Source organism: Lissotriton helveticus, chromosome 7, assembly GCF_964261635.1.
Source record: "Lissotriton helveticus chromosome 7, aLisHel1.1, whole genome shotgun sequence".
Taxonomy (NCBI): Eukaryota; Metazoa; Chordata; class Amphibia; order Caudata; family Salamandridae; genus Lissotriton; species Lissotriton helveticus.
In genome coordinates, this window is record NC_136068.1 from 901,679,289 (window position 1) to 901,692,272 (window position 12,984).

Here is a 12,984-nt window from a genome sequence, read left to right on the forward strand (position 1 = left end):
CAGACGACCAGCTCTTTGGTGATCCTGACAAATACCCCATAACAGAGATTATCTATCAGTATGAGGTACCCTTCTCAGTGACAGTGGAAAACAGAACACCCGGTGCCCCACCAACATTTGATTCAGTGCGTGAGGCAGACTTGGCACAAATACCGCCGCATCTGTGGACCACTGGTCCAAATGATGTAGGCCTCATCCGTTCAGCCACTCCTTTTAAAATAACACTGAAACAAGGCGCAATTCTACCCAGAATTAAACAGTACCCACTTTCCAAGGAAGCAGAGGAAGGCATTGCCCCAACAATACAAGCCCTGCTAGATCAAGGAGTCATATACCCCTGTGTATCTCCAGTTAATACCTGTCTATTTCCTGTCCGAAAGGGTAAGACCAATCAGTGGTGTTTAGTACACGACCTTCGCTCGATCAATAACATAGTGGTACCAGAGTTTTCCATCGTCCCAGACCCTTCAGTCATCCTCACCAATGTTCCCCCGAATGCGCAATACTTTTCGGTGATCGACCTAAAAAATGCGTTTTTCAGCGTCCCCATTTCACCCAGACAGTCAGTACCTATTGGCTTTCTCATTCGGCGGGGTGCAATTGACGTACAGACGACTCCCACAAGGGTACTGTGAGTCTCCCAGCGTCTTCAACAGAGTCGTCAAAGAGGACTTTCGAACTTCCAATGTCATAGCACGTTGCTGCAATATGTTGATGACATTTTGCTCTGCAACACTACAGAACGACAGTGCAGAACTGATACAGTCTCTCTGCTCACCACGCTAGCCCACAGAGGCTATAAAGTGGATAAAAACAAGCTTCAGTACTGCCAAAGAGAGGTACAATATCTAGGCCAGATCCTCTCAGCATCAGGGAGACGAGTCACGCCAGACAGAGTCGAAGCCATAAAAGTGACACCTGAGCCACTAACTGTAAAAGATATGCAGAAATTCCTTGGACTAGTCAATTATGTCCGTCAGTGGGTCTCTGATTTCTCCACCATAGCAGTCCCCTTGCTGAAAGCTGTTAAAGCAGCAAAAGACAGGCACAATAAACTACATTGGACACCTGAAATGACAGCTTCTTTCAAAAAACTCAAAGATGAGATAACCAACGCACCAGTGTTAGGCACACCTGATTACACTAAGGAATTTTACCTGTTCACTCACTGCAATGGTCAGGTCATGACTGCAGTCCTTACTCAGAAATACCCCATGGGCCATAAGCCCATTGCCTACTTCAGCGGCATTCTCGACTCAGTCATGAAAGGTCATTACCCCTGCGAACAAGCCCTGGCAGCTGCAGCCTTTTCTGTAGAGAAAAGCACCCCCATTGTCATGGGATCCCCGCTGACACTGTACACCGAGCACGCTGTCTTTGCTATAATTCAGAAAGCCAAAACGACATTGACTACACAGAGAGTGTCAGGTTACGAAGTCATCCTGTCACTGCCCTCCCTGAAGGTGGTCAAATGTCACACAGTCAATCCTGCCACCTTCTTTGCCCATCCCATTGTAGCATCAGACGATGACACTCATGACTGTGCCACATACTCCCCAGATGAATTAGGAGCAGCAAAAGAGGACCCCCTAACTGACAGCACGGTATACTTTGTTGATGGCTCCTCCACCATTGATCAGGAAACAGGGATAAGGTACACAGGTGCCGCAGTGGTTAAAGGCCAGCAGCACGAGTCCGCTGATTACTTTGACATTGTACAACACATTACATTGCCCCCACATTACTCAGCCCAAGCTGCTGAATTAGCGGCACTAATTGCCGCTCTAAACTGTGGGGCCGATGACCGCATCACAGTCTACTCAGACTCTGCATATGTCACAACAACAACACACTCAAGCATCCTGCGCTGGAAAAGGCGCGGGTTCCTCAAATCAGATGGAACACCCGTGTGCCAAAAAGATTTTTTGGAAGACTTGATTGAAGCTCTCACACTTCCAACTGAGGTAGCTGTTGTTAAATGCGCAGCACACACGAATGGACAGAACTTTATTTCCAGAGGTAACGCCATGGCAGATTGGGCAGCTAAAGCTGCGGCCAGGGGCCCCTTACCCGTACCTGCACCATATCACCCTATCTTACTTGCGCAGGCTATTGCTCCGTCAGAACAAACAGAACAAGCAATAACACTGGCGGAGCAAGTACAAAAGAGTGTCGATGGTGTAGCTCCAGCTCAGGACCCAGGCACAAATAATGATAATTCTGACGCACCTGGTTTCTGCCCTATTGATGACACACGACAATACGATCACATTGCCCAACTACATCTTAGAGAAGTACAAGAAAGTGCAACACAACAAGAGAAAGAGCGATGGAAGAAGAGGGGAGTACAACAGGACACTGCTGATTTTATCTACAGACTGACCATATCAGGGAAACCAGTCATGCCACAAGCCTTACTGCAGGTGGCACTGGACCAACTCCACCATCCCGCACATGTCTCCCGAGATAACATGTCCACAACACTGCAAGCAGATTGGTTCATTCCCAATGCCCACGAACTAATACAACTCTTTGTAAATAATTGCCTCATCTGTCAACAGTATTCACCAAATCCAACGCTCAAAACAGTCACTTCCACCATTTCCAAACCCTCTGGCCCCTTCAAAGAACTCCACCTCGACTATGTGGACATGATTGATCGGTGCCAAAATTACCGATATCTCATTGTGGTGGTATGTCCCTTCTCACGATGGATCGAAGCTGGACCTTGCGTCCACTGCGATGCCAAAGCAGCAGCCACATTCCTACTACGTGAGGTCATCTCACGCTTTGGAATTCCTACCGCCATAAGAACGGACAATGGGAGCCATTTTTCAAACGCCATCTTCTCCTCCCTGACCACGATGCTAGGCATCAGACACAAACTAACATCTGCCTACCATCCCCAAAGTAATTGTATTTGTGAGCGCCTCAACGGCTTGCTCAAAAATAAAATAAGCAAAATCAGCGCCACCATCGGTAAGAAATGGCTCTACTGCCTTCCACTTGCCCTCTACTCATTAAGAAACTCCCCAAGCTCGGATCACCACCTCACGCCCCACCAACTTGTCACTGGACGATCCATAAATGTAGCTGTCCCCCCCACCAGGCCCAAAACCGACAGTGAGTCATCCTGTGAGATTGTGAAAGCTGAACAGTACGAGTTTGTCTGCACACTAACCCGCGCTACGCAGTTCCTTTCTACCCAGGTATCCAAAAGGAAGGAGAAGAGCTCCAACGATCCAGAACTGGCACCTATTCGCCCTGGGACTCTGATCTTTATCCGGAGGCACGTCAGGAAGTGGATAGACCCCAAATTCGACGGCCCCTTTGCAGTGACTGATTCATCTCCAACTGCCATCCGGATAGCTGAACGCAAAGCATGGATCCACCGGCGAGACGTTCGGCTCGCTCCTGTGCCTCCGCAGCAATAGACAATGGACTGAGAGAGGAAAGAGACATGCCTATGATCCCCCTGAAAGAGGACAGCGGTTTCCCGTCCACTACCGAAGAAGAAGAAGAAGATGAAGAAGAAGAAGGCACACCCGTGCTGGTCCAGGAATGCAGCAGCCACAATGCAAAGTTATGTACTCTTGTCACATTTATGTTTTGTATCATTGTTGGAGTGGCACTAATAACTTTTAATTGGTGCGTCTATTTTCTTGCCATAAAGAGTTTTAATGAGATAAGTACCAGAAATGCCCTAGCATCCACAGTTTCAGCATCTGTACTAACAGTCACACTTAAACAGCAGACAGCAACACAACACACACTAGGTCCTGAGCTCCCAGAAAATAGTACTGCCAGCAGCGCACCCACCAGTGTGCATCCTGAATACTCACTCATCACCCCAGGGGACAGAAATAGGTCATGGGATAGGTCTGCCAACATCACAGAAAGACAACAAGTGTCCCGCCAACGCCTTTCCCGTCACCATAGAACACGCCCATTTGCTATTGCCCCTTACAGAACAAAACCCCTTGTCCCCCGCAAGAATGCAAATAATCAGAAGGCAGGGCACAAAACATTTGATCATCTTGTGAAGATACAAGAGGGCCTAGGACCCCTACTAGGCCTACAACTATCAGTAAGAGATCATTCAGTCCACTCTTCCCTAGTAGACAACTCCTGGTACAGAGACATGACAGCCGTAGGGAAAAGGATCACAAATGAGTCCTGCTATGTGTGTTCCTACATTCCCCATGCAGTAGGAGCTGACAGACTAATTTTTCCAAAAGAAGTTCCACCACACATAGTGATGTGCCTACTACACCTGTATCTTTGCCGCGTGGAGGGACAGGTCCAAATAGTAGGAGGGGTTGGAATATGGATTGGATTTGTGAATACAACAGAATGGGATAACAACAATATCATATTCAGGGTTACTTCTGACAAAGTAGAAATAGAACAGATGATACAAGAGAAGTACAAAAAAAATATACCAAACATGGATCACCGAGCGCAGCTATTCAGGCAAATGAAATACGTTTCGATCGTAACACCCCTAGCAACATGTGACACACACCCACGCCTCCATGGCCACCGCCACCCGGGGGGCCTTCCCGGCCCACACTGTCAATGCCAGAACAGAACACTTCTGGAAGTACTAGCCCAAATATATTACAAGAATGAGTGGCTCAAAACTGGCCACATATATTGTAAAGCAGCGTCCCTAGGTCCCCCTTGGACTGGCGAAACAACATGGGAGGAAAACATTGATTGGGATGTAGAGGATAACTGTGAACAGATTTGGAATGAGGCAGCAAGCAGATACACCTGGGGTGGGGAGAGAATGTCCAAAAGTAAAAAAGCATTTAAACTAAAAAATCCTTATCTTTGTTTCCTAGGCAATGGCTCCATCTCTGTTGGGCGTAACACAGACTGTAACAAGACGGTCTTCAACTCCGATATGCAGTTTGGCACCTCCACATTAATGGACTACTACTGGGCTTGTGGAGAACGCCTATATCTCCACCTACCTCCTCAGTGGCTTGGACTGTGCTCTTTGGTGACTTTAGATGAAGTACATCTGGTTGTGCCGGCATCAAATGCCTCTCACATACTGACACACCCTATGTCAGGCGACGTGACATTCCTCCACCGCCACCGGCGAACAGCGGAGTACTTTGCAGGTGAAGCTCTTGGTAAAGTTCCAGAAGAATTCCGCCTCTTCAATGAGGCCCAACTTTTCTTCGGAGGAGCAGTCCCAATGTTCCAAACTCAGGGTAATGCTCGCTGGCTGGAAGTGACGCGCTATGAGGTCATGAAAGCCATCGACAGCACCAGAGACGGACTAAATGCAATAAGGGAAGAACTGCGCCCATTGAGACTAATGGTCCTGGAACATCGCTACTTCCTTGACATGCTGACTGCCAAAGACGGTGGTCTGTGTCACCAAATCGGAAAATCTTGCTGCACTTTCATACCAGGAAATGACGAGAAGAACGGATCGATCGCAAGAGCCATTGAGGAGTTGACCAACTTGGGAAAAGAAATGGTCGATGAAGGAGGTGCCCCTGCGGACATTATTCCAACAGACAGGTTCAATCTTGACTGGATGCCTTCATGGCTCACAGCGATTTTGAAATTGATGATACCGATTGTTGGGATTCTCATAATACTGTGTTGCGCTTTTCAGATTGGGAGCCATTGCATTAAAAGATTAGGTTCCAAGGCCGTTGGGATGAATTATGCTAGCACAGGGATCTACCAGATAGCGAAGTATGAAGACATGGATAGGGTTCCCGGGTTTGGGACGGGAGTACAATTAGAAATGGGCGAGATAACAGCACCTGGCACCCACTATGACATACCCACTGCTCCCCCTCTTCCCCCAGGCAGAGACACCCAGAGCAAAAGTCCTACAGCTGCCTGTATGAGCGTCTGCTTAATGACCGAGATGCAGAATACGTCAAAATACTCCTTAGGTCAGACGGAGAAACAGCGAAGAAGAAAGAGCAGGTCCAAGGTACCTTCAAGTGTTATGTTAATGACATGCCCTGGATACCCCCACTGGCTGTAGGGTCGCCAAGATACTCAGTAAAGAGTGTGTTCATAAATGAACAAGACAGGGGTGATGATGAAGGGTTAAAATCACGCTCTACCATCTGATCACCAGAAAAAGCATCTCTTAGCTGTCTTGATAGCGAAATGTCACATATGGCCCTGCCAGAGAGAACCTGAAATATGCTTTAAAAACCCTCAATTTTTGCTATGCATGATCAACATATTAAATCCCACTAACTCCCTGAATCCTGGGGTTATAGACCCAAGGGTGAGACATAAAAGACATGTCTTGGGCTAACAAAATGCACTAGGCCACAATAATGTTAACAATGCATTCCTCTGCTGCACTGGAAAATAACATGGTAAATTGGCCTAATGTGAAGTAGTAATTTTCCACAGAGGCCAACGCCCACACACACCCACACGTACACCAGACTCAGCTGGCGCAGAGGCAGATTGACACATTTCAGGGACTTTCCACTGAAGTCTTGTTTTGAAACTTAGCTTGTCGAAATATGCCACAAGCTTCTTGCAAAACTAGCCCTGGCGTAAGTTTCCGGTCACACGTACATCTTTAGAAATATGTACTGAACAAAATGTTCTAGCCCATAGTGTACAGAACAAAATGTTCTAGCCCATAGTGTACAGAACAAAATGTTCTCGCATGGCCAACCAACTGTTAGGACACCTGACCGGCCCCCACTGTCCTAGGACAAATGTGGTGAAAGCCACCTGTGTCACAAAATACGTCAGGACAGTGTTAGTTCCTTGTTTTTAGGTAGAAAAGATCCACCATCACATTTAGAAGGCAGAACCTTCCAAGCTAACCTCTTGGGCGGTACTCCAGTCGACTGAGCTGTCTGATTTAGGAACCCGCAAAACCTATTCTTCCAGGTGATGCCTTCCTGAATGAGATAGTAGCTTAAGCTCTCTTAATTTGCTAAATGCTTTTCATCCATTCCCAATTCCTTGCAATAGTCATAGGTATCTTTCAGCATTAGATCAGCATTAAATCTACTGGGGTTCTTTCCCCTAGGCAGGTGCTTCTAGGCACTAGGCCTGATAGGAGTGTACTTTGAATAATTAAGCTGGAATTCTAGTATGCTTTTTAAGAATCTAAACCACTGTTATTTTATTCTTGCTAAAATGTTTAAACCTGCAATGATAATTCTCGGCAGAGATATTGTGTAAAGGCAACGTACTTCCTCGAACAGTTAGAAGCCTTCGTAAACATTTCCTGCTTACACAAAAAGTCGTCTTTTTATGAATAGCCACTTCTGTTTGCATCGCAATAACTTTTAGAAATAATTGATTCCTAGCACACTTCCTGGCAGAGTGAAGCCAGAGCTTTTTAAGAGTGATCTCTTGCATTATGCGTTTTTTTTATTGATACACATGAGCTTATAATAATAAAACGTGCCACTCCAACTTGACCAGCCGTCTTTCTCACGTTATTACTCTTCCTCCTAGCAGTGCCTGATTGCGACGATTATCCAGACCACAGTAAGCGTGACCACACCCTAAAAGAGGCTCGGGAAGGCCTCTTCTACCCTCTACCCTCTGTCAGCTGGGACTTTAGACTATCCTTGACCAGTTGTGTCTTCATGTTCTAAGTGGAAGTACCTGGAGAGACCATCTGCATTACCATGGTCAGTCCCTGGGCGGTGCTCCACTGTAAAGTCCATCCCCTGTAGGGAAATGGACCACCTGAGCAGTTTGGGGGTTTCACCCTTCATCTGATTAAGCCATAAGAGGGGCTTATGGTCGGTCTGAATCTTGAAGTGAGTGCCAAACAAGTATGGTCTCAACTTCTTCAGGGCCCACACCACAGCAAAGGCCTCCCTCTCAATGGCTGACCAATGTTTCTCTCTGGGGGTCAGCCTTCTGCTAATAAAAGCAATGGGCTGGTCTTGACCATCTACATTAAGTTGTGAAAGCACAGCTCCCACTCCCAACTCAGAAGCATCTGTTTGGACAATGAACTCTCTTGAGTAGTCAGGACTCTTCAGGATAGGTGCAGAGCACATGGCCTTCTTCAGGTCATCAAATGCCTTTTGACAGTATTCTGTCCACTGAACCTTTTTGGGCATCTTCTTAGATGTCAGATCATTAAGAGGAGTCACAATGGACCCATAGTTCTTAACAAACTTCCTGTAGTACCCAGTCAGGCCCAAGAAAGCTCTGACCTGAGTCTGGGAAGTTGGAGGGGACCAGTACTTTATGGTCTGGATCTTACTCTCCAGTGGTTGAACTTGGCCTCCACCTACAAGGTGGCCCAAGTACTCAACCTTACTCTGCCCTATCTGGCACTTGGTTGCCTTGATAGTGAGGCCTGCCTTTTGCAGAGCCTCTAGCACTTCCTTCAGGTGGACCAGGTGATCCTCCCAGGTGGAGCTGAAGACAGCAATATCATCCAGATATGCTGCGCAAAAGTCATCCAACCCAGTAAGGACTTGATTCACCAACCTTTGGAAGGTGGCAGGTGCATTTTTCAAACCAAAGGGCATTACCACAAATTGATAATGCCCACCTGGGGTAGAAAATGCTGTCTTGGCTTTAGACTCCTCAGCTAACCTGATTTGCCAGTAGCCAGCTGTCAAGTCAAATGTGCTCAAATACTTGGCAGAAGCCAATTTGTCAATGAGCTCATCTGCCCTTGGAATAGGGTGTGCATCTGTCCTGGTGACAGCATTGAGTCCTCTGTAATCCACACAGAACCTCATCTATCTCTTCCCATCTTTGGTGTGAGGTTTGGGGACTAGAACCACTGGGCTAGCCCAGGGGCTCTCTGAAGGCTCAATGACACCTAATTCCAGCATATTTTGCACCTCAGTCTTGATACAATCTCTGACATGGTCAGGTTGCCTGTAAATTTTGTTCTTTACAGCAAGACTATCACCAGTGTCCACCACATGGGTGCACCAGTTAGTCTGACTGGGTGTCAGGGAGAACATATGTCGATATGACTGCAAAACCTGTCTACAGTCATGTTGCTGATGTTCAATGAGGCTGCCATCTAAGGCCACACCTTCAACTGATCCATCCTCAGGGTTCTGAGTCAGCAGGTCTGGGAGAGGGTCACTCTCTTCCTCCTGCCCCTCATCTGTAGCCATGAGCAAGCTCATGTCTGCCCTGTCAACATATGCTTTCAGCCTGTTAACATGAAGCACCCTGTGGGGGCTCCTGGGAGTTCCTAGGTCCACCAAGTAGGTAACCTCTCCCTTTTTCTCAATGATTGTATGGGGTCCAGACCATTTGTCTTGGAGTGCTGCTGGGGCCACTGGCTCCAACACCCATACCTTCTGTCCAGGCTGGTACTCAGTCAGGACAGCCTTTTGGTCATGCCAGGCTTTCTGTAATTTCTGGCTAGCCTCAAGGTTTTTGGATGCCTTCTCCATATACTCAGCCATCCTGGAGCGGAGACCAAGTACATAGTCCACTATGTCTTGCTTGGGCTTTTTGAGAGGTAACTCCCATCCTTCCCTCACCAGACATAGGGGTCCTCTTACAGGGTGCCCAAACAACAATTCAAAGGGGCTGAAGCCAACCTCCTTTTGTGGGACCTCTCTGTAAGCAAACAGAAGGCAGGGCAGAAGGATATCCCATCTTCGCCTGAGCTACTCAGGTAATCCTTTGATCATGCCCTTTAGGGTCTTGTTGAACCTCTCAACAAGCTCATTGCATTGTGGATGATAGGGAGTGGTGAACTTGTAGTTGACACCACATTCCTTCCACATAGCTGTTAAGTATCCTGACATGAAGTTGGCACCTCTATCAGATACTACCTCCTTAGGAAACCCCACTCTGGAGAAAACTCCAAGTAAGGCCCTGGCCACAACAGGAGCTGTTGTGGTCCTAAGTGGAATTGCCTCTGGGTACCTGGTGGCATGGTCCACCACCACCAGTATGAATCTGTGCCCAGATGCTGTAGGGGGATCCATTGGACCAACAATGTCCATCCCCACTCTTTCAAAGGGCACCCCCACCACAGGTAGTGGTATTAGGGGGGCCTTTGTGGTACCACCTGCTTTGCCACTTGCTTGGCAGGTTACACAGGAGCGACAAAACTCCTTTGTATTTTCTGACATGTGAGGCCAGTGAAAATGACAGACAAGTCTGTCCCAAGTTTTGTTCTGGCCTAGGTGTCCTGCTAAGGGAATATCATGTGCCAAGGTAAGAAGGAAGCCCCTAAATTGCAGAGGTATGACCAACCTCCTGGTTGTACCAGGCTTGGGGTCTCTACCCTCTGAATAAAGGAGCCCATCATCCCAATAAACTTTATGGGTACCTTAAGCATTCCCAGCAGCCTCAGCAGCAGCCTGCTGTCTGAGGGGTTCAAGAGAAGGACAGGTTAACTGAGCCTGCCCCAAGTCTGCCCTAGAAGGTCCCCCTGTCCCCAGAAACTCAACCTGATCAGGTTCAAGCTCTTCAGGGACAGTTCCTTCAGGGTCTCAAGATCATCTTCCTGTGAAGGCTGATACTCACTTGTAGGCAGTTGGGAAGGCACAGCCTTTACCCTCCTGTTCTTCTTCTTGGAAGGTACTTGGTCCATTGTTCCAGGATCCAAGACCTGAGGTTCAGAAAGGCACTTTTTGGCCTGTGACCTGGTCAGAGCAAGGACATGTGATGATATCCCTAACAACTCTGCATGAGTCCTGTACTCAACTTCTGACCATAGAGAGTTCTCCAGGTCATTGCCCAACAAACATTCTACTGGGAGATCAGCACTAACCACAACTCTTTTTAGGCCAGTTACCCCTCCCCAGGAAAAGTTAACAAGTGCCACACTATGTGTAGTAGTAACATTGCTGGCATTGGTCACCAGGTAATTATCACCTGGCAGGTATTGTCCAGGGTCCACAAAGCTAGGTGTCACCATGGTGACACTGGCACATGTGTCCCTGTATGCTTGAGCCACTTTGTCATTAATCAAAGGCGTCTGCCTGTACTTGCCCAGATTACTGGGACTGACAGTAATGGACAAATCAATCTCCACATCACAGATCAGGACAGCCTGTGTAGGGGTTCTGACTAGGCCAGAATCTCCCTCAGTTCCCAAGGTGATACCAACTACCCCCTTAGTCTGTGGACCAACACTGCCAACCGTACTAGTGGGTGCAGGTGCCTTAGGGGCTGCAGTGTTGGGGGCTCCACCCTTTTTACACTCACTTGTCCAGTGAGAGGTGTTTTTACAAAAACTACACCAGGGTTTTCTTTGACCTTCTTTTTTCTTCTTCTTGGAAGTTTGGGACCCACCCTCAGTATTAGTTTGGGGACCTGTTGAAGACTTCTGGTCTTTAGCTTTCTGCTCCCCACCCTTCTGGTCTGTTTTCTTCTGGTCACCACCCTGGTTATGGTTCTGGTTCTTTTGCTTAACTCTGGTTCTAACCCATTTGTCTGCCCTCTTTCCCAATTCTTGGGGAGAGGTTAGATCTGAGTCAACCAAATGTTAATGCAACTGCTGGTTCTGACAGCTATTTAAAATCTGTTCTCTCATAAGCAAATTGTACAATCCTTCATAGTCTGTAACCTTACTTCCCAGCAACCAGCCCTCCAGAGCCTTAGTGGCACATTTAACAAATTCAGACCAGTCCTGAGTATGGGTCTTCTGGGTATCTCTGAACATTAACCTGTACTGTTCAGTGGTTAAGCCTAACCCATCAATCAGAGCACTCTTCAGGACCAGGTAGTTTCTAGAATCCCCATCACTAACTGTGAGGAGTCTGTCTCGGCCTCTACCTTCAAAGGAGAGCCACAAGATTGCTGCCCACTGCTCCTGAGGGATCTGCTGTACTCTGCAGGCTCTCTCAAGTGCAGTCATCCATTTGTGGATGTCATCCCCACTCTTGTAAGGGGGCACAATCTTACTCAGGTTTCTATTGTCATAGGACCTGTCTTTATCCTTTTGGATAGTGCTGCCACCAGTGGATCCTAATCCACTCTCTCTAGGCTGTCTTGCTCTAGCAAGCTTCTCTTTGGCCAGGGCAACTTCTAATTCTTGCTTCTGGATCCTAAGTTCAGCCTCTCTCATTTTGGCCTCATGTTCCCTTCTCTGAGGGCTAGACAGCTCCCTTCTGGAGTGTCCATGAGAACCTCTAGAAGCTTGGGAGGCATTGGACTCACCTGAGTGATTCCTTCTCCTCCTTTGCTCCTGGTTAAGTCCACTTGGGAGTCTGAATGGGTTGGACCCACCTTCAGTCCCAAATGTGCTTAAGTTAGCCAGGTTAAGCCTGCTGACTAGCACCTGACTATTTCTCTCATCATCAGACCCACTTTCCTCCTCCTCCTCTTCTTCCTCATCCTCTGGCTGAGTATCTCCAGTGACCTGGTCTTCCTCATCTATCTGGATGACAGGGGCAGGGGTGTCAGTGTTGTCATCTTCAGTGGGAGAGCCCCCCTCTCCAGTCCCTGAGGGGCCTGGTTTGGAGGCCTTTAGAGCTTCAGACCTGTCTAAAAGCTATCTGAGGCGGTCTGCTGTAGGGGTAGGACCCGTTTTGATTCCTCTTAAGGAACACAGCTGCCTCAGTTCTTTAAAATCAAAGATAGCAAATTTGGATGGTGCCCTTGGAGGGTCACTCTCAACAGAGAGAGGTCCAGTGGATCCCTCTGCTCCAGACATTGCTCTAGTGTGGGTGGATATGTTGCAATCTACCTACACTGGTGTTTACCTACTAAACCTATCTAGTAGTTGTAGTCAGGGTGTGCTACTCCCTATCCTCTACAACAACTAAGTTTAGTAGAACTTAAGTATACTAGTCTTGTTTTAGTGTACCTATCAGGTACCTGTATGATCTTTCAATTGATACTCTCCAAAGATTGTAATGGTAAAACAACAGCAAGCTCAAATCCCAACCACTGCTCACCAATGTGAGAAGTTGGCCTGATATATGATGCTCACTAGTTCTAGTGATCACCTTGTATCATGCCAAGCAACCCTTATGGTGGAGGTTGTAAAGTCAACCTTATAGACAAGCTATC